Genomic DNA, 24758 nt, shown 5'->3' with positions numbered 1-24758 from the left:
GCGCGTGACGCGCGTTCCTAACTCACCTCCACAGTAGTCAGTTGGACCTGATTTTTGGGATTTGATGTTTTTTATTGATAACTTGAATGAAAATTACAATCTAAGAGGTGTCTTAGCATAAACCTAATACAACTAGAAACATAGTGTTATCTTTCCGCTATGTCACTGCTATGTTAAAGCAAATGGAGTAGCTATTGCACTCTTTGCTAGTTGGTGCTTGTTAGAATACAAGTCTCCTGTAGAGATTTCTGATATTATTTCGGAAAATTTTCTAGATGCTTATGGTAATCAGGGGTTTAGGCTCAATGTCCCCCCCTTGTATTCGATAGTTTCATTAATCAAGGCTTGAGGGCAGCTTCATCAGCCCTTCATTCAAAAAAAAATATATATATATATAAAGAACAATTTATTGTAGACTAAAACTAGGAAACCTAATTAAACCTGATTAAATAAAAATCGGAAATAAAATCCTAGATACTAAAGAATATTACGTTTGGAATCTCAGTCAAGATTTTGTTCGAGAATCCCGATATATCCAAAAGAGTAATTTATGATTAATTCCATCATTAAGAAGCCTATTTGAATACCAATTTTCAATATTCAAATTATTCTTCTTAATGTGAAGACGCTTCTTTCTTTTCTAGATTTTTGGTTGAAATTGGCTAAAATCTCGTCCTACATCACTATAGTTGGCTGAGTTCATGAATTTCAAGAGTATCATTCTTGAAAGTGATTGTAAAGAAGTGCTTAGTGCTCTTGACAACTCGGAAATCACTCCAAATTGGAGAATTTCCCCAATACTCAACAAGGGTGACTGTCACACCCCAAACCCGAGACCAATATTATATTGAAATATGGTACCCGAATTCGTGATGTGGATTGTTTCAAACAAAACTTCCTCAAAGAATAAATTAAAGTAAGAGAATTTGTAAATAAGTCTGAATAGTACTTTTATTAGGAATTGAAATTATTATTTTTACAATACTGAAGTTGAACAAAAATATATTACATTATTTCTCTTGAAATAGTAGTAGAAAATAAAACATTCATTTATTTAGAGAATCACCCCACTTTCCCCAAGCGTCTACTCGTTACCTGAAAACAAGAAGGTGTAGCATCATGAGCAACACAAGCCCAGTAAGTACACAACTTACATTCTTATATTAATGTATCTTATAAGAAATCAAAACTGAACAACCAAGTTAAAATGTACTAAGAACCATTTAAGTTCATACGAATTCTTAAATATGTATATATATATACACACAATACACACACACATATATACAAATATATTCATTCGTGTGAATGGTTTGGTAATAAATCACATAGTCACATATTCTTATCAAACCAACAAATATTGTAGCATTAGTATGTGAAATAACATTAAAGCAACACATGCTTGATTTTCTTTTTACTAACACCTTCACATATTAAAAATATATCATAGATAGATATTTGATCAAAATAACATAAGTACACTTCTCTTTTTAGTGAATTTTCAGATTAACTGGTAACAAATCACAAATCCACGTGTTAGGGTCCGACGTACTATACCCAAAACACGGGAAAAACCAGGTTGACTGGTAACAAATCATAAATCCACGTACTAGGGACCGACGTACTATTCCCAAAGTACGGGTAAGCCGCAGCATACCAAGGACACAACCAAGGCATGTATACTCAAAGTAAGCACCCTTCCTAAGAGTATAATAGTGCACTATCTGTAGGGACTAGGGCCCAAGGCTAACTTCCACATAACACCAAAACACGTTTACCAGTAATTCACTTAAGCACGGGGTAGTACTAATCACCCGGCTTCACAACTGTACTTCTCAAACATAATCAAATTCACAACATACAATCTTTATGAATTATAGATCATAATATATGTATATGTACTCACACATATAGATACATATACTTAGGAATAATCTCATATGAAAACATGTGTAACATAATTGTATATCACAAATAAGTAAATTCACTATCAAACAACATAATTAAAAAGAAGCTTATACATAATTGAAATAAAGTAAAATAGGTAATAATAAAGCACAAGTATTAAATAAGTAACTATAAACAATTTAACAAAATTATATTATAGTTAGTATTTCAGTCCTTATGTCCAAATCCATTGAAGTTCATCAACCATGTTCATGTTTCTCCGATTAGAGTCATCAAACTTCAAGATGTGTTATGTTGTCCATCACAAGTCCGAATTAGTCAAATGAGTACACCATTTCAAAGGATTTTTCACAAGGAATTCAATGGAATAAGTCATGTAGTCCAGATCAGAGGGATATAGTCCAGAAAGGGTGAAGAACCATAACAGTACAGAAACCGATATTTTTGATACTGACCTTTGATGTTTAAGTCTTTACGTACGGTGTATTTTACCATTAATTCTCAAACTTTCCAGATCACAAGTAGAGGTCCTAAGCTTCAAATTGATATAAAGTTTGTAGAAAACGGATAAGAAATGAGGGAGATATGAATTTTTGAAGTTGTGATGGCTGTATGAGATTTCCAGCGAGTTTAAAAGTTGAAAACTTTGATTAGCCATAACTTCTTCATTTCTTAACCTTTTTGAGTGATTCAAAAGCCTAAATTGAAGAACTTTTGATGAGGAATTTAATACTGTAATTATTTTTGACAAAACAGAATTTGTTATATACGAAAATACGGGTTTGAAGCAAAGCAGATCCTTTTCCATTTTATCATTGATTATGCAATTTGATAAATCTTAAAGACAAAAGAATATAGGAAGGTATTCATGTACTTACTTAAGGAACTCAGAAGGTGAGGTGAAGATTTTGGTCTTGAAATCAAGCTTGGACTTCTTTGACAAAAAGGAAACTTCTTAAGAGAAATAGGATGAAGGATTTGTGTGAAGAACTTCTAGTTGGGTTTTCTCTTCAACTAAGGGAGTTTTAGATCAATTTTGCATTTGATCTTCAAGTTTGTAGGAAGTATGATCAGATCATATGCTTAAATAGGCTAGAATTAAGCATAAAATAAGTAAGTGACTAATTATTGTAAGGTGAATGGCTAATCCACTAAGGTGAGTGTCTAATTAGGATAAATGAGAAAAATAAAATTAAAAAGATAATAAAAGAAAGAAAGCATAAATCAGCTTGCTATATATATATATGTGTATATATATATATATATATATATGTATGTATGTATGTACACACATATCCATATGCACATTTACCCAATTAATAAGTAAAGAACTTTAGTGCTTTCTTAAGGTAAAAAAAAATAGCAATAATTAGTACTAAAATAACATGCATCACAAAAATAACATAGATAATAGTCTTGGGTTTGAAAACAAATATCGAGTGTACACAAGTAATACGAACTAACGTATTTTAGAAAGTTTACTAGAACTCTAAAAATTTACCTATATAACTTGTAAGTATAGCATGTGGTATCATTGGTTTCTAAAAAAAAAAGTGCTTAGAAGATACTTGGATTACTTCTAAGTTTAAGGTATCTTAGAGTGCTCTACAGTGATACTAAGTTTCGGGTTATTACAGTGACTCATCTGAAAACTTTCTTTGACGGAATCAAGTGGAATTAGATCTCCCATGAAGCTAACTGTGTTATGGATGCAGCAGTAAAGCTAGCATAATTGAGGTTGTGCTCCCAAGACTGGGCCAATAGGCCTCCAACCTCTCTGTTGTCTGTCTTGAGGAGTGATGGTCTCCCAGGGCCCCCTAGTAGTTCTATTTGAGACATGTCTTGTCTCTCTTTTGTAATGTTTCTTAGAGGCCCTGGTCAGCCAGTCCTAACCATGGCTATCGTGGCTCTCTCAAAGCTCAACACGTGTTTTTGTTTTTTTGTTTTCCTCCATCTGAATGGAGTGATGGAGTGAATTCCTTCTCTTCCTCCAACCCTTTTCTTCCAACCCGAGCCCCAATTCCTTCTCTTCCTCCAGCCCTCTTCTTCCTTCTCAAATCATAAGGAAAATCCACAATTACCATCCAAACCCGAACACTCTACTCCAAGGCCAGCCCCAGAATCCAAACCAGAAATGAAGAAAGAAGGCCAAGATCCGACGCGGAGCAGGCACTGACAGCGAAGAAACTGTGCGCAGTGGCCGGAGTTGAGGAGCAGCTCAATTGGCGAGTATAATTGAGCTGTTGAAGAAGGCCTTGGATTTTGACCCGACACTAATGGCGAGTATAGTTGGAACACGTGTCGATCTGCGAAAGAGACACGTCGTGATTGGTTAGGACTGGCTGACCAGGGCTATTATCCATGTTTCTTTTTGGGTTTTATTTCCTTTGTATGTTGCTTCTTTCTCTCCCCCTTGTGGCTTAATGAATCTCTTCATTATTGACCAAAAAAAAAACTAGCTATAGTACAAAACCGAACTTTCTTTAACAGAGTAATTGTACATATATAATTTTCTCAGTCATAAAAGATAAGATGATGGAAATACTTCAATTAACTAGTTACTACTGAAGAAGACTTCATTGTGCTAACTCCATAAAATTTTTTAACTCATACAAGTTATCCGTTAATTTATTTTGAAAACTAGATACGTTGGGTAATTTGATAATCTCAAGTATGAGAAAATACAAACATTTCCCTTCCCGAGAGTTTTGTATCGCTCATGGTAAAGTAAAGCTTTAACGATTAATACTGTCAAAACACTAACAAATCTTTTATATTAGTTTACTCCTTTATCTCCACTAAATTGAATAAAAAAGAGTTTTAGAACAAGATTCAATTATTAGATTTTTATCGGAAAAGAATCAATTATTTGGTTGTTTTCGATCAGTTTATACAAATAGTACATAAATGAAGGGGATAACTAAAAAGTGCAGGATTTGAATCATGAAAATTTACCATGAAACAAAATATGCCAGTACATGATACATTAGGTGTCCCCTCATTTTTCACCAAAACATTCATTTTCACATTAACATACAATTACATTTTTTTTTTGTTAGAACCGAACAGTTCATTATAGAGGTGAAACCTCTGTGAAAGTATATCATTAATCCACAAATGACTATTACTTATTCAAACGTGAAGGTCAGAAATCACAAACGCCTGTTTAGTTTTTATTCTTTAAATGTGATGTTTGATTACATACAATTACAACTTAACATCAGAAAATGTTTGACCGGTAAACTTATACTAATTTACTACATCGATCATACAATTAAGAACTGAGAGCTATTTCTGCCGCTCAATCAGCTCCATCATCAAACTTTTGGAAGATGCTTCTCTTTTCAAACGCTGAATGTGCTACATAATATAAGTCACTGGAGGGTCCAAATTGAGAGGAAGCTTTAATTTCTTTTAAGCCACGATCTGCATAATATAGTTTTTGTAGTTTTTCCTTTTATTTGGTCATTCACATGCATTTTTAATCCTTTTTATCTTTTCTTTTAATTTTTTTTTTAGTTTATTTTTGTATTTGGAGTGTTTATACTTAATTGATCATATATTTTCTTACCTTAACGAGGCACCTAGCTAGATTGGTGCCTCTGCTATTTTCAAAAAAAAAAAAAATTATTTTCTTACCTTAATTTTTTGGGTATTTGACACCCAATTTCTTTTTTAAATTTTATTTTATATGATTTTTTTTTATTATTCTTGGTTATATATTTACTTTTAAGTAGTTATATTTGAAGAATAAAATAAAATTGTATTTCAAGTTTCATGTGGAGGCCTCATTTCAATTGTTCGCCTTAGGCCTCCCACAAGTCGGGGCCGGGAGAGGATCTTCTCCTAACCTCTTAATCTGCCTAACCTACCTAAACTTTCAACAACGTAATGACACGTGTAAAAGCAATATCTAATGGTCTAGAATAGTGTCACGTAGTGATTTACACTTAAAAATCAATACACATATCCATGACAACATCCTCTCCACCGATTTTTCTCTCTCTTCTAATCTTCAACCTCCGCGTCTTTCTTCTGATCCAAATCTGTGCCTTTCTTCATTTTACTTCAACTCCAGTTCCACTTCAGTTCAAATTTTTTTCTTTGGTCTTTATTAAGTTATTTACTCATCCTTATGGGTTTTGCCGTTTTGGTGGTTGATAAATTTCTTTCTGGGATTGGTTGGGATTCAATTGATGGGATGGAATTGGTTGGCACAAAATTGGGGTTGACTGCTGATTATCAATTGAATTGCTATTGTTCAAACCATGGCCAAAACCCAGACTGATCATCAATGACACAGAACATATTGCTCAAGCTTTTTTCTTTGACCATGTGGTCAATCCTCCTAGAGCATTGGACTTGATGATGGGTTTTGATGAAAGAGTTGCAGAAGGCCTTATCGTAGTAGCAGTAGATGAAGGAAAGAGGGATCTGCTTATAATTATTGGGTTTGATGAGAGGATAGAGGGCTATTAATAAATGGAGGAGTTCTTTCAAGTTGGATACTTGATTTCTGCAGATAGAGTTGTTTTCACTTCTATTGCTACAAGAACTCCGTCTCTTTTATATTCAGGTTGATAGATTATGCTGGTTCTCTATTTTTTGACTGCCATTATCTGCAAGACCCATACCAAAAATAAACATGGTCAAATTCCCTACTTTAGATATTCAAGAAGATTAACCCAGAATAAGAAGAACAAATCGAGGGGGAAGAAAGAGAGGCGTGAAGGAAGAGACGGACGAACAGAGAGACAAGAAAGATAGAAAAAGAAAGCTTGTGGACCGTTGGATTCATTATGTCCACATGTCACTACCTAGTCAAAAGCTTAGGCAGATTAGGAGGTTAGGAGAGGATCCTCTCCCGTCGGGGCCTGCCATGGGTGGGTGAGTCTTTCAGATGATCCATCTGGTCACCATGCACATACTGTTTAGAGCATTTTTAGCAGACTCTCTATTTTGGCTCCTTAGCTATTTTGGAGAACATGTTTAGCTTTTTATATATTTTAACAGCTGCACCAGACTCCTAAGTGGCTCTCCATTATAACTTTTAGCTATCTCGCTCCTAAATATAGAGAGCGAGATGAGGCTCTCTATAATTTATAACATTCATTTTGAGTTATTTTATGTAATTTTTAAATACATTTAAACTATTTAACCTTCCTTTAAAAAATAATATAAATTCAAAACTAGTTATCATAGAGAGCACTGATGCAGACGTATTTCTAAGAGCATCTTTAGCAGACTCTCTATTTTTGTTCCTTAGCTATTTTGAAGAGCATGTTTAGCTTTTTATATATTTTAACAAATGCACCAGACTCCTAAGAGCATCTTTAGCAGACTCTCTATTTTGGCTCCTTAGCTATTTTGGAGAGCATGTTTAGCTTTTTATCTATTTTAGCAACTGCACCAGATTCCTAAGTGACTCTCTATTATAACTTTTAGCTATCTCGCTCCTAAATATAGAGAGCGGAACGAGGCTCTCTATAATTTAAAACATTCATTTTAAGTTATTTTATGTAATTTATAAATACATTTAAACTATTTAATCTTCATTTAAAAAATAATATAAATTCAAAACTAGCTAAAATAGAAAGCATTGATGTAGACGTAATTCTAAAGTGGCTAGCTAAAATAACTTTTTAGCTACTTTAGCTAAAATTTGACTCAAAAATGGCTAGCATTGCTAAAGATGCTCTAAGTGGCTCTCCATTATAACTTTTAGCTATCTCGCTTCTAAATATAGAGAGCTAGCGAGATGAGGCTCTCTATAATTTATAACATTCCTTTTGAGTTATTTTATGTAAATTTTAAATACATTTAAACTATTTAACCTTCCTTTAAAAAATTATATAAATTCAAAACTAGCTATATATAATAGAGAGCACTGATGTAGACGTATTTCTAAAATGGCTAGCCAAAATGACTTTTTAGCTACTTTGGCTAAAATTTGACTAAAAAATGACTAGCATTGCTAAATATGCTCTAAAGTGGCTCGCCAAAATAACTTTTTAGCTACTTTGGCTAAAATTTGACTCAAAAATGGCTAGCATTGCTAAATATGCTCTAAAGTGGCTCGCCAAAATAACTTTTTAGCTACTTTGGCTAAAATTTGACTCAAAAATGGCTAGCATTGCTAAAGATGCTCTTAGCTTGGTACGTATAGGACTGATATGAATGAGTACTGTATTCTTTTTGGAAAATGGCCACTACTAATAGTTTGGACTTTGGATCAAACCTAAAGAGGAATAGTATTTAACCTCAAATTCAGGAAATTAATTTGGAATCAATGGTGACATTAGTTGAATTATGAGTACCGACAGCAAGTAGTTTCTTAATTAACTGGTGGTTTGGTGTACTGCTCAGCTTTCCAGCCCAATAAATTATCAAATAAGTTGCTTTTGATCTGCTGTCCATGTGTGTGATAGATCACGAAACTTCAAATTAATGAAATTGGGAGTCTAGGTCTGTGGCTTGTGTTAAAGTAATTATTTACATTGAAAGGCTTAGTACATGATTATTAATCTTTAATGATCTTATGCAGATTCATAATGACATGATTGCATGCACTTTCTTAGTGGATCGGTCTGTACTTTAAGTAGAAAGGAACCTATGTGATCATCAATAATAATCTTTAACAACCTTTTCGTTATCTAATCAAATCTGAATCATCAAGTATATCATCTTTAATCGAAATATTACAACCTTTTCCTTTAGTTAGAACATCGATCGCTATCTAATTATTGTGTAGAGGCGAGATTCTTGGATTTGTTAGGATCGAGGTGATGGGATAAAGTAGCCTGTGGATTCATTCAACTTCTTGATAACGAAGCTCCAAGGTTTATATGTTCAGTTCTTTTGATTAATCACACTCTTCACTTTCTTCTTAGAGATTGTTGGGTCGTCTATTGCTTTGTTCACTTATAAAGAAGTTACGCGGATCATCCTAAGGCCTTAATATAAACAAGTCTCCTAAAATTATTCTTGAAATACTTATAACCCTAAATGCTTCCTTGTATTGCCATCATTGTACGTTCCTAGCTGCCCAGGTCAAGATCGATCCATTTTAGTTCAAACAAGCAGCTGCACGAGACTTAGAAATTATATACAGTTTCTATTATTGTTCTACATATACGGACTCACGTCTATGCAAGCGAGGTTAACGATAATGTCTCTTTAAGTGAGGCTAAGCATACCGAAAGATATCATGTGTTTCTCCAACTCATGCGAACCAGCCTTGAAATTATCTCTTAGAAAAACAATTGTCCAAAATCTTGTGTTCTTATTTTTTTATCAAATCTTTTCACTCCTAAAATCATAATTTTCAAACAATTCTCAAACTAACAATACGAAAAAAAAATATTTACTTAATGTTTTCTTTACTATTTCCTAAAGTCAAAAAATCAAAATAATCATTAATATTTTTTAGAATTGTCACTCGAAAGCCAATCTTAAAAAATCATGTTTTATGATTGTTAGTTTGATTGTCATAATCAATCCCAAGCAATTATATATACTATATTTTGAATATATTCCCAGTTTCCCACTTCTATGTGGGAACTCTGAACTAGAAAATCTCACTCATTTTTCCATCATAGGGGAACAATAACAAGTAGTACCGTCCCTACTACCCTTTGCCAGTTTGCCATATATAAACCTTCCGAGCCAGCTTCCGAAGTCAATTAGTCACTGGCAAGGGCTGCAATGATAAAACGTGTTTCGATTTCGGACACATATATAGTAGAGATAGCTGAATACATAGCCTCCACTTGGGACCCTGAGATGGAGTCGATCATTCCAAGCTATTTCGAGCAAATAATGGCAGCTTGGACATGAACTCGGGTTTTGGGCACCTAATGGATAAGAGTACAGTTTTTTTTTTCCCTTTCTTTCTTGCAGATATTTTTATTTTTCCTTTTATAAAAACTACCTTTCTTGTTTGGTATACAGTTTAAAAAGGGAAAGAAAAAAAATCATCTTGAACATTGCGAAAGAGCAGTCTAAAAGGGAGAAGTGTCTATATGTCAATGGTGGCACAGTGCTATAACACTTTTTTTTTTTTTTTCTTTTAAAGTGTAATAGCACTATCCCACCATTGACATATTTTACCTACAGCTTAATTAGTCATTGTCATACTGGACGTATGAAAATGTTAATTTCCTAAAACTCCTTGGTTCAACCAAGGTATGACTTGAAGCTTGAGGCACCACTTTGCGTCAACTCCCGAGGTTGCTTATTAGTTTTACTCAAGTCAAGCTTCTGAGGTTGCTAACTTGCTATTATATTAAAGACATTTTAATTTAGAATTTTTATTATGAGATGGGGCTAGACTTTTTGCAGCATACCCGTTTATTCCTAGACTTTGAAAAATAATCACCTAGCTAGCTAGCTACCCAAATTCTAAAAAATAATCATTCGATGTCTCCATCTCTATTCCGTCAAATCTCCATTAACTGTTGCACATATTGCGCATCATATGTACAATTGTCTTTTCACTTCAATTATGCAATTCTGCAACAACTCTTGGACAGTTCAACATTTTAGACAATGGATTCAACAAAGTAAGACCAGTACTATAATGTTTCAGTATTCTTTAAAAAGTCTTCGATATCAATTTATACATGCATTTTCTTTTTTCACAATACTTCCGGTCAGCAAATAAATATCAAACATCAAAAGCATTGGCAGTACATATATAGTCTTTTCAAACATTAAGTAACGACAACGCAGTTATCGTCAATTAATAACGATTAACGAGTTAACGACTATAGACTTAGCCAACAATCTTCTTACATAACCTCCATTTTAATTATAATTCTTCACAGATAACCTTATATTAATACCTATATGTTTTCCTTGTCTCCTGGAGCCCAATAGAACAAGATTGAAACCAGTAATTCTTTACATTAGTTAGTGAATTTCAAGAAGAGTTGTTTGTACGTATCCAGTATCAATAGCAAGTTATATTTTTGTCGCATCTTCTATGAAGCACTTGTTTTGGAATACTAGCTTGATTCTTTAACCTACTTAACACACTACATTATGGTTAAAATCTCACCTTTACTTGTTTCAGTCATAGACTCATAGTAAAGTTTTAACAATAGTCCATTGTATTATTCATATTAATTTCCTCCATTATCTTAATTAGCTAAAGTAAGTCAAGGAGTTGTTAAAATAGAAACAATGGACTGCTTTTGTATTTATAGATTTATACAAGAGAAAATAACTTGACCGTTCTTTTTTGGGTTCGATCCAGTCTTTTTTGGTGTCGATCGTGGGTTTGATTGTTGGTTATGATAGCGGCGTTTGACGACAGCGAGTCTTCGGTTGGAGTCGAGGTCGCGAGGCAGGTGGCAGGCCGGATTTGCTTGGATCCATGATCGTTGTCCGGTTGAACGCCGGAGGACTTGCGCGGATCGTGGTCGAAGAGAAATCAAGGTCAACAGGCAGATCAGAGGATTTCCCACCCAGATTTGTCTAGGTTTGGTGGTTCGCTGGACGACAGATGGTGTGGTGGAAAGGCCGACCGCCGGAGCTGATGCCGGCGGTGATGGCCAGGCAAGGGATTTGGGCTTCTGGTTCTATAGCTTGGGTTTGGGCTTGGGTGTTTAGGCCTAGGCTCAAATCGAGTCAGCAAATTTTAAAGACAAGCAAGAAGACCAACCTGTTGCCGAGGTTGTTAGCTGCTATATTCTAGTTCTTTTGCTATTAGACATTTGGTTGCAAGTCTTTTTTAGGTAGGGATAATCTCTATGAGCTTTTCTAAGATGATTCTAGTTGTTATTTGTACCACAATTGTGTGCCGGCAAATTAGACTAGATGAATGATTTTTCCTTAGAAAGCGAGGTTGTTCTTGCTTAGCTAGGCTTGCTTCATGCGAGCGTCTCATAGACTTTAATGAGTTTAGTTTGGCTTAGATAAGTTGTCTGGTTTTTTTGCCAGATTGTTTGTATAAGTGCTTGTTAGACTCTGGCCTGTTTTATGGCTTGATTATCTAATGAAATCAACTCTTCAAAAAAAAAAAAAAAGGTGGTTCTAGTAATCTAGTTGGACACTTGAACCTCCTATACTTAGTACACCTCTAATTTACTTTTTAGAATACTTGAAAATCTAAGTAGACCTTCTTATTTTTACCAAAACACCCTTGAATATGAGATACAATAATCTGTTACTCTACTTTTTATCTCTATCTTCAACCACGAGAAGAAGAATGAATCAAAATCACATGATATTGCTCTCTTATGAGTATGTCTCTCCTCTACCAAAATTAATCAGAGGGTTGGTTCTTGATCTTGATATGTTGCTAGAATCCCTTTGAATTTGCTAAAAGAAGGATTTCAAGGGTTTTGGGTTGGAAGATTGAGTAATAACTATATCATAATATTCAATTAATTTAGTTTAAGAAAATTCGAAATAAGATTGTTTTGAATTTATTTTTGTATTAAATGATGGGTCATGTATAGAAATTATTATTTTTACTTAATTGTTTTATGTAAATTATAAAACTATATAGCAATATAAGGAAATTCCGGAAAAAGAAAAAAAAACAATTTAATTGAATGTTATATTTGGGGAGGTAAGAGGAGTAATGTTTTTTTTTTCATTTTTCTCACTTTGTCCTTATTTGTCTTTTCATATGACTTGACAGAGTCAATTAATAATTGAAAAAAGTTGGAGGTCCAAATATCAAATTTAGAGATCCAACTAAAACTACCAAAAAATAAAATAAAATAACTAGACATATTAGGACTGAGTCACAAAAATATTACATGGAACACGTTACTCATGCAAATAGCACGTAATATTCATAATACAAGTTTTGATGTCAAACAACGATTCAACAAATGTGAATGATTTCATGTTAAACGCTGAATCAGCTTCATAATACAAGTTTAATTATCCATATAAAATTGGAGGCTCCCAATCTAAAGGTTTTAAGTCACAATGCAAATTATCTTTGAAGTATGTCAATTAGTAAAGCAATTTCAGAAAATGTCTTCAAATTATTAGTTTTTAGGGTTAATTACATATTGTTTGGACCCAAAATGAACATTTTGGCCTGACAAGGCACGTCTTGGAGAAATTGAGCCAATATCAGTGGCTCAAGCTATATATTGTCGACAAGTTCGAAATATATATTTAGAGGCTAAATAAAGCCTACTATGGAAGTATGACAAGTCAACTTTAGCATATTTTCCTACTTCGGCTAGGAAAAACCGAGCTAGACAAGGAAGGAGGGGTGGCAGACTAACCAAATGAAATCTAAATGTGCTGAAACTTTCCAGATCCATTCTAGACAGCCCAAGGATCATTTCTTATGAAGAGTGCAAGAGCTTTTTTTGAGTGGAAGGCCTTCAAACAATCAGCCCAATTTTCTACAGAAGCAAAACTGGAAAACTGGATCTATAAGAGGTCCAGCAGCATTTTCGGCCCAACCACATGGAATAAAAATCTGAAACTTTGTCAGGATGATCTAAACACATAGTGGAACATTTCATATGAAGAAGTCGAAGGCATATAATGAAGTCTTGTTGGAGAAATAATTGAAGGAATAAAGGGGCAGAAACTGACCTAAAACCAGCTCAATATTCACATGTTCATGTTTCCTACCCACATGAAGAAAGCTAGATGCTTTTCTCTTTTTCCTTGGATATATTTTTCTTCTACAATCTCTTTAATAGATCATCACCACTTCCATGTTGCTGCACCTTCATGCTTTGCTTTCATTTCATCTTTTCTCTATCTTTTCCATATTTTACAAGTGAACTTAGATCTACTTTCATTATTTTTCTTCCACTCATCATTTCACTCTTCTTTTTCTTCCCTATATAAACATCTTCTCCTCTCATTCTAATTTACACATTCACAATACAACAACATCTCTAAGATGATCTAAGTTCTCTCTAGAGCAAACCTCTCTAAGAGCAACTCCTCTCCCTCTCTTTCTCTTTCTCTTACCGGTGATCACACTCCTAGTCCTAGTCTTCTCGGAAGCCGACTTTCAGTGCCACCAAACCCTCTGTCAAAGTGCTTCCGTCCTAGTCTCCTTGGGAGCCAATGGTAGTGTCGCGACCACAACGGTTACAGAACCAGCCAAGCAAGGGTAACGCCCTAGCAACCCAGCCAAGCTAAAGTCACGCTTTAGCAAGTTCTCCTCACTTCCCGGTGGTTCTCGCTCTGCTCGATCTACAACATCGAGTATCGATTTGGTGATTTTCAAGAAGCTCAGCAAAAGTCCTCGCCACGAGGCACAAAGAATCCCACGACGAGGTTGGTGCTCTCCTCGTCCACAATCGCTTGATAGAAGTCAGGTCAAGGGACATCCCCGACGACCGCACCCGAACGGTGCTGGCACGCCCGCGCAGAAAAGAGACTGTTGACCAGCTGCAACAAAATTGGAGCCAAACATTTTGGCACGCCCAGTGGGACAAGGTTAGAATTTTTTTTCTCTTGAAGACATTCAACCACCGGGCTTCCAAACAAACATTTTGGCACGCCCAGTGGGACAAGGTTAGAATTTTTTTTTTTTTTCTCTTGAAGACATTCAACCACCGGGCTTCAAAACAAACATTTTGGCACGCCCAGTGGGACTATACTAGAGTCTTTTTTCGTCATCATTGAGATGCCAGGGGAAAATCTTTACCAAAAGAAATTCCTAAAGTGAATTGATGGACAATGTTGCCACCATTGGCGATACCGCCATTAATGATGAGTTTATGCCTATTCCCATCCCAGAGGGGGCAAGCATTGATGAACAGCTCGCGATCATCATGGCCAACATCGAGAGGAATAAAGAAAAGCAAGCCAGGGACATGGCCATTTTGATCGCAAAAACAAAGCAGAGGTTTCGCGATTGGGACCTAGAAATTGAGCAGAACGCTCGAGAAGAGGTCATTTATGAGGCTGATTTGCCTATAGGTGGCAATCAACCTAATGGCCTCACTGGTGAATCACAGCCTTACATAGAGGCTACTTATGGAGAACGTCATCAACAAGATTGTTCTTCAGACAAGAAAATTGTCTCTGAACAAATATCTGATGTCTCCACTGATCAAGCTAAATATGTGGCTACTGATCAGATGCATGGGGGGCAAGATATGACCCATGATCATCCCTTTGATCAAGAGAAGTTGGCAACAGTTGGCGACAAAGCCGATCTTGGGACACCGTCATCTCCCAAATTGCAATTGAAGATCATGCCTCGTCAACCAACAAAGATACTTGGGGGGCAAGATTACCCCTCTCTCGAGCCAAATTCCTCCAAATTCTTCAAGGAGAAGTATCTTTGTTCTTTTCCTACAAGCTCTCACAGGAGGGATTTTTACCCTACAAATTTTGATACATCGGAGCTTGGAATGAAGCATAGATGGCCTCCCCCGTGGTCTCCTAGAGGTTAGCCAAACATGGTGATGCTAGCTTCTTTCTTTCTTTGCTTTTAATTTTCTGTTAATTTTTTCGTTTCTAGTTTTCTTTTCGTTAAAATATATATATAAAACGTTGAATTTGGTAAGAGGTTGTGAATCATAACGGAATAGGTGAAGTCTCTTTTGTTAATATTGGCCTAAACTCCTTATTGGTGCCTAGTTCAGGTCCCTTAAGGTTAAGGGCGGCTTTTATTAACACTTGTTGAACTGTCTTCACACTTATGACCTTTCACATCTTAGTAAGTATAGGCTATGTGAAATGGTGTCTAGAAAGGGGACAACGTTCATGACAGGTTCTTGAATCCAGAAGTGCGTGCAAATGGGCCTAAACCACTATGTGGGAGTAGCTCATGCCAAAATGGATTCTGCCTCTCTTGTTCGCCCTCCCCCACCTGGCCATTTCAGTAAGGTTGCCCAAAGGATTTGACAGAAAATTTGTGTCTAGGCGACTATACTTGGGCCGCATGTCTAAACCTTGATTCACATTGTCTTATTAAATTCAGCTACTTATTAAATATATATATATATATATATATATATATATATATATATATATATATATATATATATATAAAATAAAAAATAAAAATTGGCAAATTTCGTTAACTTTGTTTTAGGTTTTATATTCATATTTCAGTTTTTGTTTATCTTTTTTCTTTATTTCGTTGGTTGTTTGTTTATTATTAGAGTCAAAATGAATTTTGGGTAAATATCTTCTTCATCATAGGGCGCATCCAATGGGATGTGAGGTCTAGTTTGGATACGAGAAGTGCTGACAAAGGGTCTCGTCCCCTGTCAATCAATCGTTCCTCTCTTCACCTGGTCATGTTCCAAAGGAGTTACCGAAAGGAGAAGAGAAATATCCCTAAGTCCAAAACGTTTTTTCTTGTATGTTGCGTGTTGTTCTTGTTTTTATTTTGAGTCTTAGGATGCCATTTCAACTGTCTATGATGAGTTTATAATCTCCAGAATTATGGCTAAAATATTAAAAAAAAAATAATAATAATAAATAAATAAATAAATAAAAAACATAAAAAAGTCATAAATACAACTCTTAGGGGGCAAATTCTAAGTGTTCCTACACTCGCAAAGCTACTAAGCCGAGTCAGCGGCTCCAGAAACTTTTTCCAGCTTTGCCCTCACAGGAAAGGCTGAGCTCAAGGGAAATGTGAGAGCCACCACCGTGACCGCCACCTCCATCGGAAGTAGTCTTCATGTTGCCAAAGATGTCCTCACCATGCATGGGGAACAGAGGAAGGGTTTCAATCTCCATGTTCATAGATCCATAACCACCATAGTTCCCCATCTGCCCGTTAAAAGCAATCACACCAGTTGAAGAAGCAGAAGCAGATGCAGAAGATTCGAAGTTAATATACTGATCCTCAGGTTTCCAATTGGTACCATTGCCATCACCAACAAGCCCTGATCTTTGCATGGGCACATGAACATCCGAAGTGGATCTCTTCTTCCGCTTCTCCCGAGCCCTTTGGTTCACGAACCAAAAATAGACGTTCTTGAACTCGATCTTGCCGTACCATTTCAGCTGGAGACAGATCCTCTGAATCTGCTCTATAGTTGGGGACCTAACTCCCTTATTGTAGAAAAGCTCCTTGAGGATTCTTATCTGATCTGTAGTGGGATTCCACCTGTTCCGCCCCCGCAGCATGTTAGCACTATTCCCGGCTGCTTTGTTGCTTCCTCCATCCTCGGTTGGTTGCTGGGTTTGTGGTTCCATTGGTGAAGGGTTGAGAGAATGCGAGAATTGAAGAATGGTGATGACAAGTAATTAAGAAAGATTGCTATTAGAATTATTGGGAAGGACTGAAGATCTGTGAGAGAAGGACTGAAATTGACAGAGAGATGTTCGTAAAAAAGGAAGGGTATTGTTGAGGATCTGAAACTCAGAGGAAGGTTTTTTTTTTTTTGGCGTGAACGTTCCCATCCCCATAATGCACCTATTTATAGGAACAGGGCATGCAAATCTCCACCCTTGGACGGACAGTCACGGAAAAGCATTTCCACCTGCTGGACAGTCAAAGAGGAGTCAAATCGATGTCAGTAAATCGAGATTAGTGATTCCAAATCTCGGGAAAAAAGGGACTAGCAGCATGTGAGGAGCGGTTTTTGAGGAGTTAGCTATTATTAAAGGATTAATAGCATGTGGGGAAACGGAACGGTTTTCGAGGAGGTAACTGTTCTTTTCACGAGATTATTTTTCACGACTGTTGTTTTTCAACGAGTGATTAATGCCTTAAATCTTGGAAAAGAAGGAGTTATTGGCGCTAAGAGTTTTGAGTTGGGAGCCAGCAAGTGGATCCAAAAGATACATATTTTCTCAAAACCCTCGCCGCGAGTCTCTTTTTGACGCGGAACATATTTTAAAAGTTCATATTATTTTCAATATACAACTATAGGGGCCTATATTTGGGGCTTTGTGAGACACAATTATTGACTTCTCACGGATATTTGGATATCAGGATAAGAAAATATTATTATATTCATAAAGTGGCTTTGCGGCCAAAAGCAGTACATTCATTACAAAGCCAAAAGTGGCTAGAATACAAAACATGAATCTTCGGATATCTTCTGAATCTTTTCTCAAGTGGAAACAGCTATGGAATCCAACGTCGGGTTGAGCCGCGCCATTATCTCAAGGAGGGGCAGACTTCAGGGAAGGAAAAAGAGGATTAACGGAGCCCCCGCGCCCCCTTTACATGGAAGCGGTAGAGGAATACAACATAAGCTTGGCCAACACCATTATTCATGAGCAGGGGAGACTCCAGTGAAAGAAAATGGAGCCTCCAAGCCCCCTCAATTGGAAGCAGCTATGGAATCCAACGCCGGGTTGAGCCGCGCCATTATCTCCTGGAGGGGCAGAGAGTGAAGGAACCAAATATCAGCTTGAGTCTCTGCACCCCCTCTAGCCTTGGTAACCACCATTAGCTGGACGTGAAGTACAGGAACAACCATTCTGTAGCTTGAACCCATTCCTTCAAAGAGTCCATCCCTTCTCATCCCTCCAAGATTCTATCAAGAAGAGAAAGGGGGAGAAGGAGGTGAGAACCAAAGCCCCTTCCATCTGGAGGGCACAACACGGGCCAGGTCCAGAAGGAAGGAAACAGAGGAGGAAAGACGAACCTCAGAGTGGCCGTCCTCCCTTTCTCCGTTTCGCTCCGTGTGTAGGATTATGACAAAGATGATCTCGCATGATCGTGGATCCCACACTCGGAGCCCCCTCGCGTTTCTAAACCAATCTGAAGCCTGGCATTTTTGTTGCAGAACTCTAGAAGGACGAAACAAGGGGTTGCCTAAGATTACGCCATGAGGCCTAACCCAGGCTTAAGATTACGCCATAAAGCCTAAAATTTAGAGGCTAAAGGTCATTTCATGAGGGGAAGATTTGTGAAGAAGGAGAAAAAGAAGCAAGGATTGAAAGGCCATTTCTCGAATATTTCAGAAAAGTTGTTGTGAGTATTCCCTTCCTGAAATACAACTATTTATAGGGACTTCAGGCAAATCCCCACCCTTGGATGAAGCTCTATTTCAAAACCGATGTCAATAAATCGAGATTAGTGATTCCAAATCTCGGGAAAAAAGGGATTAGCAGCATGTGAGGAGCGGTTTTTGAGGAGTTAGCTATTATTAGAGGATTAATAGCATGTGGGGTTTTCGAGGAGGTAACTTTTCTTTTCACAAGATTATTTTTTCACGACTGTTGTTTTTCAACGAGTGATTAATGCCTTAAATCTCGGAAAAGAAGGGATTAACAGTATGTGAGGAGACCGAACGGTTTTCGAGGAGGTAACTGCTCTTTTCACAAGATTGTTTTTTCACGACTGTTGTTTTTCAACGAGTGATTAATGCCTTAAATCCCGGAAAAGAAGGGATTAACAGTATGTGAGGAGACCGAACGGTTTTCGAGGGGACCTACAGAGATTGGCCCGCAAAGCTCAATTTCAAGCAAAGTTCCTCCACGCGGAGTTTCGCCGCAATAGCACTTGCTTCGGCCTGAGTGGCCCGTTCTTTGAGATGGGCCAGGTTGCGGCCCATTTCTTCAGAAGCAGCCAGAGGTTCATCGAGTTGGGCTTCTTCTGTAGCAATCGCGTTTTCAACAAAGGCTAAACCGGTATGGAGGTCCTCGATCCGAAGTTTGAAGTCGGACCTTTGGATTTGTAGTTCCCGCAGGCGGTTGGTTCGCTCATTTAAAATACCGTGAGAGATGCCCATTTCTCGAGAGAGGCTATTCAAAGCCTCTCGAGTATCGTGAGCCTGGGCATTCGCGGCCGGTTGACGTTGGCGGGCCTCACCAAGTTCATTCAGCAGATCGTCAATGGCACTAAATTAATGCAGGGTCAATGCATTCTCCTGGCAAAGATACCTTAGGGCTTCCAAGACTCGCGAGAGGATGTCAGTCTCCAATACCTGAGGACCCAGATGTTCGCGAAGCACCATCTTAGCCTCATCCACAGTAGAAAGAGGAGTTACCTCCAACACCCTCATCAATCTCTCGAATCTGGTAGGAGGAGGAGGCGGCGGAAGTGCCACAGGATCACGAACCACCAATGCAAAAGGGTGGACAGCTTCCTCAGTTTCTTCATCTTCAACAGGTTGGTCTGTCCCTTCAACTGCAGGAGAATCTGGAAACTCAACTTGCGGCTCACCATGGGCAAGTGGAGCAGATTCAAGCACAGGGCCCTCGGCTTCGACGGTTGTCTCATTTATTCGCAAGACTTGGGGGGCACCACCACCGTCAGTATCATTTTCCATCTCTTGGGCGACTGTCCGGCCGATAGGACCCTCAGCGTTTGTAGCCACCTCCTCGGTACAAACAGAATCCTGGTTAGATTCAGAAATGTCAGAGAGCGGGGTTGGATCCAAAGGGAAATGGAAAGTATTGGCCAAACAGTGGCTTACCTCTCGAGCTGTCGGGTCAATATCTGGTACGTGGTCACCAAGAGGAAGAGGCCCCGCCTCATTCACCTCTTGAACTTCTAGTGCCGCGAGAATCTCTGTCGTCATCATTTCCTCATAAGCGGCAGAAGTCTCAGAGTGGCTTTCCACGCTTTCATCCTCCGAGGAGTCGTCATCGGAAATCGTTATTAGAATGGTAGGACCTTGCAGATGCTCTGTAGATGTGGGAGACGGAAGAGGCGCCACGGGGTTAGTTGATGCTTGAACTAGCGAGAGAGTTGGTTCTTCTGCAGTGGCTGAGGGTCCAGCCTCGCTCAGGCGAGAGGGATTAGTGGTCCTTTGACGGAACTGTCAAAAGATACACAGTGAAGATCCTGCCCAGATTCTAAAATTTAAAAAGGATAAGACAGGGCCAGAGCTTACCAGCCGCATTGACAGAGGTTCGTCATCTTCAAAACTCTCTTCGACGAATTGAGCTCGATCGCGTTTGCAAGTATGAGCAGCAATTACCTGCACAGAAGAGGAATCACAACTCAGAAAATAGAAGGGGTCTGGAAAACCAAATGTGCAAAGTCAGAATTAGTCTGGGGCAGTTTACCTCAACAAGGCTCACATCGTTATCATCAGAGGACTCCCCTTCAGGAGGCTCCTCGGATACTGCCTTCTGTTTCCCGGCCTGAGTAGAGGCTGCCCTGCTCCGGTTGGTACGCTAGAAATAAAACAAATGTACTTAGCAATAAGGATTGATACTCAAGCCAAGGAAAAGAAATGGTGAGGGAAGTTGGAAACTTACTGATGCCCATTGTTCACGAATCTGTATTCCCGGTTGTGCTTGCCGCGAGGGCCTTTGTGGCTGCGAGGGCGGAACAGGTTGATGTTGCGGAGGAGCAGGAACAGGAGGCGGAGCCTCGCCAGCATAATATTGTTCAAGGATGTCGCTGTCCACGGCAAAGGGATGTTCCAAGTCGCGGAAAAGGATGGCGAAAAGGTCATAGTTATTCATGCCCCAACAGTTCACTGACACTTCTTTCCACCAATCAGCATAGTCATCATCAACATCGTTGAGGGGGTATAGCGCTCTGACCCAAGGGGGAATCACTATCAAAGTAAACTGACTCTGAAAGGGAGCAGACCCAGGCGGAGCTGATCTCCGCCAAGAGGTGTAGTAATTGGCAGAATCAACCAGAGGCCAGGGTACCAACTAGGCCAACCCAAATTGACGAGCAAAGTGATTGGGTGCATAAAGTTCGTAACTTAGTTCATCCGTGGCCAATTGAATGTCAGAGCAAGAAATAGTGCGGCGAAACATCATCATAGCTTCTTCGCGATGACCCGGGCGAGGAAGAAACCCATTTGCCAATATCGCGGGGAATCTTCTATTTACCACCAACTTTACATCCGGCATCTCATCCAGAAGATACAAAAACGAGAAACACTCGCAAAATGCCGGAGATTCATACCTTCCCTCGCGGCAGAGCCACCGGCCCAACAGAACGTCATTTGGAGGCACTGCTGGCACGTTTGGTCGGCGAAAATGGGGGAAATAAGTCTGGAGCCAGAAATCCAGAATCCAGAAGGGGCCTGAGGATTGGACTTCGAATGGATGCATAGCGACTTGATAAAGGGCTCGATAAAGCGAACCCAGAACCGGTTGACCAAGGCCAACGACTGTGCCATTATAAAGAGCAGTGGCCAAAGAGGACCAAGTGCCAGTTGGTTTACCAGCAGAAGTACAAAAAATAAACTTACAGAGCCACCACTCGAGGAAGGCAATTCCCCCGGTTTCGTCATGATGTCCGCAGTAGTAATTTCGCCAAGACGGGAAAGATCTGCTATGAATGCTGCGACCAGTCTGAGTCATCTGCAGCGGGAATTTCTCGTCATCAAATTGGCCTTGAACATACGGTGCCGCGTGGATGGGTAGGCCCGTGATAGCGAGAATATCCAATAAGGAAATACTCATCTGCCCAAAGCGGAAATCAAAAGTGTTGCTGGCGGTGTTCCATAAGCAAAATGCCGCGGCGAGAGGAGCGCGATTAAGGCCGCCGGGAATTTGAAGACACAAGTCAATAGCATCCGCAATGCCTACTGCGCGCCAGCGAGCCAAATCTCGGGCACGAACCTCATTGTACCAGGCTACATCAGGAGGTTGGATTGAGGGCCAGAAACCAATTTTGACTCTATGATGTTTCTGGCCCCAACCTCCAAGATCGGCAGGAGACCGGAGAAGAGCCGGGATGGGACGGCGGATGGGAAGCGCATAATAAGCCATAGCATCATCTGGCAAACGATCGCGAGGTGTGGGACCCAGACTCGCTTGACTATCGCCGCCACCAAAGCCCATCAGTCGACTTTTCTCCTCTCCGGTCTGACTTCTACATCGAACACTCATGTTAGTCCGCCAGGTGAATGCGGCTTTCTCAGTTATTTCATCTGCCTGATCGATAACGAATGGTTTCTTGGATGCCATTTCTGGGTTGTGAGGAACACTTCTCCATTACACTTTGATTTATAGCTCAGATATTACTGGAGATTAATTTATTAGCTGGGCCAGTGAGTGGCCCTAGTTGATAATTAATGAGTCATTATTCCATCTTGAGAATCGCATCTAAGGCGACAGCGGAGATACTTCTCCATTACACTTCGATTTATAGCTCAGATATTACTGGAGATTAATTTATTAGCTGGGCCAGTGAGTGGCCCTAGTTGATAATTAATGAGTCATTATTCCATCTTGAGAATCGCATCTAAGGGGACAGCGGAGATACTTCTCCATTACACTTTGATTTATAGCTCAGATCTTTTTCCACCTTTTCCTACCACTGCGGGGCCAGCATAGTGGCCTGATGTTTTTTAAATAAAACATGATTAAAACCGATGCGGTTTTAGATGCTAAAGTTGCAGCTCTTATGGTGGTTTCACTTGATCACACGTCATGATGTCGATAACCATGATCCAATCATCCTCTTCGGCATAAGACTCGCGAAGGATTAAATGACAGCAAACAGTTTGCTATTCTGGATCTTATTTCGCCAAGTACTATAGGCCTTGATCTAGCCAAGAAAGCGGCTTCAACACCTGCATTTGAGAAAATCAACAGAGAGCCAGCGAACAAGGCAGATATATGTTGCTATACACATGGCGAAGCTACCACCAAGGAAGAGAAGGATCCTCATTCGCAATCAAAAGCAGTTTTCTTCGCATGGGGGGCACGCTAAAGTTCTGATCTCCTACAACCTGCCCAAGTTTGGCCAGATCCATGGGGGGCAATAAAGTTGGCAAAGGAAGCGTCAGTTCATGACAAAGGCAATCCAGATTGTGGCATGCAAGCTTTATGGCCTATTTAGAGGCCTATATGGAATCAGTCAAGTATTATCAGTCAAGCCAATACAAGTGGCTTTGGAGCAACGACATTATAAGAGCAGTGCTGATTCAAGACCTCTTCAGTCAAGACGAAGACCCTTTGACTTCGAGGTCTGGGGGGCAATGTTTGGACCCAAAATGAACATTTTGGCCTGACAAGGCACGTCTTGGAGAAATTGAGCCAATATCAGTGGCTCAAGCTATATATTGTCGACAAGTTCGAAATATATATTTAGAGGCTAAATAAAGCCTACTATGGAAGTATGACAAGTCAACTTTAGCATATTTTCCTACTTCGGCTAGGAAAAACCGAGCTAGACAAGGAAGGAGGGGTGGCAGACTAACCAAATGAAATAGAAATGTGCTGAAACTTTCCAGATCCATTCTAGACAGCCCAATGATCATTTCTTATGAAGAGTACAAGAGCTTTTTTTGAGTGGAAGGCCTTCAAACAATCAGCCCAATTTTCTACAGAAGCAAAACTGGAAAACTGGACCTGTAAGAGGTCCAGCAGCATTTTAGGCCCAACCACATGGAATAAAAATCTGAAACTTTGTCAGGATGATCTACACTCATAGTGGAACATTTCATATGAAGAAGTCGAAGGCATATAATGACGTCTTGTTGGAGAAATAATTGAAGGAATAAAGGGGCAGAAACTGACCTAAAACCAGCTCAATATTCACATGTTCATGTTTCCTACCCACATGAAGAAAGCTAGATGCTTTTCTCTTTTTCCTTGGATATATTTTTCTTCTACAATCTCTTTAATAGATCATCACCACTTCCATGTTGCTGCACCTTCATGCTTTGCTTTCATTTCATCTTTTCTCTATCTTTTCCATATTTTACAAGTGAACTTAGATCTATTTTCATTATTTTTCTTCCACTCATCATTTCACTCTTCTTTTTCTTCCCTATATAAACACCTTCTCCTCTCATTCTAATTTACACATTCACAATACAACAACATCTCTAAGATGATCTAAGTTCTCTCTAGAGCAAACCTCTCTAAGAGCAACTCCTCTCCCTCTCTTTCTCTTTCTCTTACCGGTGATCACACTCCTAGTCCTAGTCTTCTCGGAAGCCGACTTTCAGTGCCACCAAACCCTCTGTCAACGTGCTTCGGTCCTAGTCTCCTTGGGAGCCGAC

General features: G+C 38.8%; 1 pseudogene; it reads right to left on the bottom strand.

Moving 5' to 3' along the window:
• Nucleotides 1–5904: 5904 nt before the first annotated feature.
• Nucleotides 5905–21246, bottom strand: LOC133731222 (uncharacterized; annotated as a pseudogene).
• Between the last annotated feature and the right edge of the window lie 3512 nt (nucleotides 21247–24758).

Source organism: Rosa rugosa, chromosome 2 (assembly GCF_958449725.1).
Source record: "Rosa rugosa chromosome 2, drRosRugo1.1, whole genome shotgun sequence".
Lineage (NCBI taxonomy): Eukaryota > Viridiplantae > Streptophyta > Magnoliopsida > Rosales > Rosaceae > Rosa > Rosa rugosa.
This window is presented reverse-complemented; position numbering and strand designations above follow the sequence as displayed.